The sequence below is a fragment of the Teleopsis dalmanni genome, chromosome 1 (genome assembly GCF_002237135.1).
Source record: "Teleopsis dalmanni isolate 2A chromosome 1, ASM223713v2, whole genome shotgun sequence".
NCBI lineage: Eukaryota > Metazoa > Arthropoda > Insecta > Diptera > Diopsidae > Teleopsis > Teleopsis dalmanni.
This window is the reverse complement of record NC_051846.1, coordinates 56,097,686-56,103,683: the sequence shown is the minus strand read 5'-3', so window position 1 is coordinate 56,103,683 and position 5,998 is coordinate 56,097,686. Positions and strand designations below refer to the sequence as shown.

Genomic DNA, 5,998 nt, shown 5'->3' with positions numbered 1-5,998 from the left:
AATCTCGCTTTAATATTACTAAATTTAATAACAACAATTAATAGCATATAATTAAGATACATTTTTTATAAATAAAAGCAAATTTAGTCGAAAATGTTTATTTTTATTCTGCTTTTCATAGGAAATTAGTTAATTTTATTATCATTTTAAAAGTATCAGCTGCTACTTGTAATAATTCAAATTTTTATTTTGTTTTTTTTTATTTATTAATATAAAAAATGTTATAAAAAAAGCAATTATTTCAAATGAGTTTAATCAAGCATATCAATATTTATATATTAATATTTTTATATAGATATTTTTTAATTATTGTTTGTATCCGCCCGTTAAAAAAAAGTATCTAAATAACGCATTTTTGTAATATTATTTTCCCATTACTAAAAAAAAAATATGCTTTTGTTATTATCATTTTTCTATACCAATTATTTTATAATATAATTTTTCCATCCAACTACAGTTACATGAAACTAAAGTAATCTAATTTTAATTACCAAAAAAAGAAAAATAGAAAAAATATTACAATATTAATTACGCTTTAACTGCACCACCTTTTTTATTGGTTATTTATTTCGTAAGGCCTTCTTTATATGCATTTTTTTATAAACAAACAAAGGCTATCAAAAAACTGCCAGTGGACTTTAAAGCCACATATGCCTAATGATAATTTCATTATACAATATCATAAAAACATAATACCAAAATATGTGTAGTGTAAGCAATTACCACACCTCAGGTAACCAACAAAACAGAAACTCAAAACAAATAAAAAAAACGCGTTTAAAAAGATTGGTAACTATAATGTGAAAAATCTCACATGTGTACAATTTCTGCCAGACACTTACTTTTTGACCACAATTGAATTGCATTTTAATGCAGTTGAATTAAGAAAAAAAAAAAGAAATATTATTGCTGCAACGTGCAAGTGGGAACGTTTTTTTTCTTCATTCATTTTTAAGTTGAGCTTTGCACATAAAAGTGCATAACTTTTGACAGTGTCAAATTTCACACCACAAACCTAAAAACAATTACTTTTTCATTTCGCAGTTAAAAGAACAGACATTAAAAATTATAAAGCCTAACCAAAGCCACCTCAAAGTGACCCTTAAGCTTTGCAATAATAATTATTCGTTTACTATTATGTTTCGTTTCGTTTGTGGGCATGAAACCAAAAAGTGGCACATCTACGAGTACTAAATTTTGCAGAACCCATACACTGACTGCCCCGACTGCCCAATGATATTTTAACCACATACTTGGTCCAATAAACTGAATGACCTTGCAACGGTAATGCTTGTTTATGTTTGGCCTTAAGGCTTCAAACCTATAGTATGTTAGACCATGTTGTTTACTCTATTAATTATTGTTAACTGTATTTTTTATTATCATCTACGTTTATTTTTTTCCATACGTAAGTATTTTTATTACGTTGAAAACCAGGTTTATTGGCCGGCTCTCAACTTGTGCGAAAATTTTTGTAATTTGATGCAAAATCTTTCATTAACTTAACTGGCCGCTGCTTGCATTGTTTTAATCTTGACCATTCATCAACTTCATTATGATGATGGCTTAAGTGATTATTTTAATAGCCAAGGACGTATGCCATTACATACTGCTGGTACCTGCATTCAACATGTGTCCATTATTATGTACATAACTAATATATTGATTTGAAATTTGATATTTTTTATTACTTTTTATTTTATTTTTGTATTTTACTTAAATATGTACGGCTTCGCACAATTTGTTGTTTTTTTTCTGCATTATAAATCTTTACAAGTTCATTAACATTATTGGGAAATTTTTAGGGTTTTAATGAGATTTACTCGTAAACTTTGCATTCAATCAAATTTATGCTTTATCTGCCTTATAATTAAGCCATATTTTTGCAAACCTCATTTGAAACTTTTTATTTTAGATTTTACTTCACTTGATATTTTTTTTTTAAAAATTACTTTGAAACTATAAAAAAAGTTTAAACTTTAAAGTGATTAATTTATTTAATAAAATTTCGTGGAATTTTTAATTAAATCCGAAAAATTCATATGAATATTGTTTTTTAATAATTTTTAATAATATAGCATTGGCTATATGAGGTGGAGCCACTTTTTTAACAAAAAATCATGAAAAATAGTTATTATTAAAATTATTAACTTAACATGACATTAAAATATTAATGTTTTTTAATTTTCTTTTCACATATTTATTGGCCCCGATTGCTGTAAAATATAGACCACCTAAATTTTTACCTAGTTTTTTTTGTTAATTTTTTTTTATATATATTCAAAACTCGGTCATAATTGCATTATTCATGCCGCGACAAATTATACTCCAAAAAATGTTTTAAAAATATGAAAAAAGGCATATTTTTAAAAAATCTTTTAAAAAAATGCATTGGCATGTGGTTGATTGAATGACAGTCCAACTTCCTTAACTCGAAGTACCATTTTGCAAGGAAAAGAGTTAAAGAATTTTTTTGTTATTGTATGTAATTTGCTCTCCAAATCCTGTTGCACCCTATTTAGTTTGAGTTATAGAAAATTCTAGTTATAGAAATTTGAGCTATGGAAGTTTGACTGTATCTCCTAAACTTTATAAAATTGTACTTATTCGTTATTTAAAATATGTTATATATTTTTTTGACCCAAAAATATTTTTTGGGTTTAACAATTAACGAAAATTTCGATCCACTTAATTGATTGGTTATTGCAACCGTAGTATGTCAGAGTTTGGGCGCATCTAACATTATCCGCCCGTCTCCTCTAAATATTGCTCGCTGATTATAGAGAGACTGATTATGGTGCAACAAGTTACCCAGCTGTTAATAGTCTTTCATTTTGAAGAAGTCGATCCACTTTCTCGATTTTCAAAAGACTTCAAATATTTTTTAATTGGAGCATATTTTTTCATCTCAAGTTTGGCTTAACTACTTATATTATTGTGGCGATACAGCTCATATTATTATTTCTATGTATTATTATTATTATTATTATTTTTTTTTTATGACAATCCCCACTATAAGAGACATAGGAACTCACATAGACCAACAGTTTATTGCGACATTATTAGAGATACAGCTCGTCCTTTCATCGAGAACAATATTCACCATTAATCCTGATCCGGTAGATTATTTGAATTTATTTGAAGTATAATTTTGCATAAAGTAGTTCAAATTGTTTGACATATCACAAAAAAAATTTTGTGCAAAGCTCAACTTAAAAATGAATGAAAAAAAAATTTATTTAATAATTTATATAATAATAAAAATTTTTTTAATAATTTTTTTTTTAAATATTTATGAAATATTTTGAACACATTTTATATTTATTATCTACTGTTTCTATAATGGGGTTCTGAACTGATATATGTTTGTACAAAGGGTTGTTTTGCAAATTTTGTTCCTCTATTCCTCTAGAACAGTACTTTTTAGTGCTGTTTGCCGGATTTTGGTGCTGTTATCTGATAGACCATTGTTTTGTCATTGTCTCATTGATTTTGTTTTTTGTTTTTTTGTTGCGATTAGCTTTTTCGCTTATTTCATCTGTTTTTGATGCTATTAAATTGCACTTTGATTTTTGTTTGGTTGATTTTGTTTAGTATACCTATATGAACCAATTTGAAGTTTACTATTAATATGAGTTCAGTATATTAAGAAAAAACATGAAAATTACAAAAAGTAGTTTCAATAAATAATACAATTTTTGTTATTGATTTCTTGAAAAAATATTATTTAATAAAACACTAAATATAATATTGTATTTCGAAACATTTGCTACAGAAAATGTTATTTATTTCAAAATATTTGCATGAATTGATTTATACGTTATACGTTAAAAACATTTAATATACGCATAATATATCAATATTTAAGAATAATAATAACAAGTCTTTATCAGAAATCATTCGACTACTAATTATCCATATAATTGTCAATTTTACTAATAATCACCTAATAACAATACAAATAACCGAATCACGTATATTACATACATAATAAAGATACATTTTATATCTTCATGTCATTGAAATGTGAGACAAGCAAGAAATATTTCATTATTAAAACTGAAGCGGAAAAATGACAATTTTGAAGAAAAGCGACTCTAACCAGAAAAATAATTACAAATAACACGAATACTGCACATATGCACATCCGCAACGAACAACTCCATTTCTTTTATACCAATGTACAATAGATAAAAATGAACTACATATTTAAAAAAAATAATATAGTTTTTTAACTTAACATAAGTTAACATAATGACGCTGACAAATTGATAAGCATGCAACATTAACTGAACCTACTAAGACTGAGATAGACTCTGGCTCTCAGACCGACTTTGTAGAACAGATTTTGTCGGACGGTACAAATACTTATATGTACTAGAAATAGTTGTAAACAATAAACAATATTCACGCTTCATATTATTGGTATTAACTATGGTCATAAGGAAGTGACGACTGAAATGGTGATTAGTCGGTAGAGACATCTTTGCCAGTCTATGGCATAATATTTAGTGCATCTCAGATGTCACGTTGTAGAGACAAATTACACGCTTCCACATACTTGCGCATGTGCATTAGAAAACATTTTTCTGACACATGATTGTGTCAGAAAATGAGTTTGTACTCGTACGCGAGGTTGATTCAGTGTTGCAGTTTTAAATGCAAGTTGCGGCACATGTATCTTATGTTCTGCTCCAAACATATTTGACCTAAAAAGTCGAAATGTTTAGAACGCTTTGAAAAAGAAAAAAAAAAAAACAAAAAAGGAACAATAAACACAAATGTTAAAATAAGAAGTTAAATAAAAACAAGAAATCGAAAGAGAAATTTTTCTTCGAAAACAAAAAGACCATGCATGGTACGAGAAAATAGATGCTTTAGGAAGAAACACGGTTGAGTAAAAGATATCAAATTAAACAATGGTAGACATAATCTCGTCAAGATGTCACGTTCAGATTTTTTTACAGTTGTATGTATTCATTGGAAGAGTGTGGATATTATTGTAGTAACTTTGTTTCTTTGCTGTATGATGAGGTGCATAATGACACCTTTTTCTACTTTTTTGTTGGCGTCACGTTTAGTGGAGTCTTTGTAGTATTACCATAATTACTTTTTTATATTAATTTCTACTGTGTCAGAGCTTATTATATCAAAAACGTTTTATATACAATATTCATCTTTTGTGATATGATGAGTGGTTAGTCTGGTTGGTTATAAAAAGTTATTACAACACTTTAAAATGCCATATAACCATTTAAAGTTTTACCGGGATTAAGACGAGCTTACATAATAACATGATTAGTTTATATAAAAATTAAAAAATAAATTAATTTAATTTCTAAGCTAAAAAAAAAACAATTTAAGTTTGAGTTTACCAAAAGTTCGATAGTCTTTCTAGAAATAGTTTTATTATAGATCATTTATTCAATATTTACTAACATTTTTTCAGCTTTATTTATGACATTTGTGACAATAAGCGCACTTTTATTGAATTTATGAACGTAAGTTTATCGTTGTCAATTATATTGTATGAACGCCCCATGATTTAAACAAGTAATAACTGTAATACTAATTTGTCGGTTGCAGTACTTTAACTTCACAAAGGTTTCACTGTAAAGAGTTGTGTGCATCCAACCTAGTTCTAGGACATCAGTTTATTACATTTTTGTTTTGAATATATCCATATGAATTTTTTACATAAAAATTATAATAAACTTAAATGACATTTCACAATCTAAAATGTTTTAAGGGACTTACAACTTAAAACGTTTTAAAGATTGCATAGCACAATCAAAAAATAACTGAAGAATTATTGCGGAATTATTAACCGATCACTGTAGATTGAATAATCACATATCAAAGTTAGGAATTCAATCCAACTCAGACTGCGGATACTGTAAAGAAGAATAGGTAACACTGTGCTTGAGCAGTGTTTGGGGAATGTCCGGCACTGATGTCCTAGAAACACCTAGGAGGATTTTTTATGGATCATAAGGAT

General features: G+C 27.2%; 1 protein-coding gene across 1 annotated transcript in view; it reads right to left on the bottom strand.

Moving 5' to 3' along the window:
* Positions 1-5,998, bottom strand: part of LOC119681784 — a 53,670-nt gene that overhangs the window by 45,533 nt on the left and 2,139 nt on the right. The gene's annotated exons all lie outside the window — the stretch shown is intronic.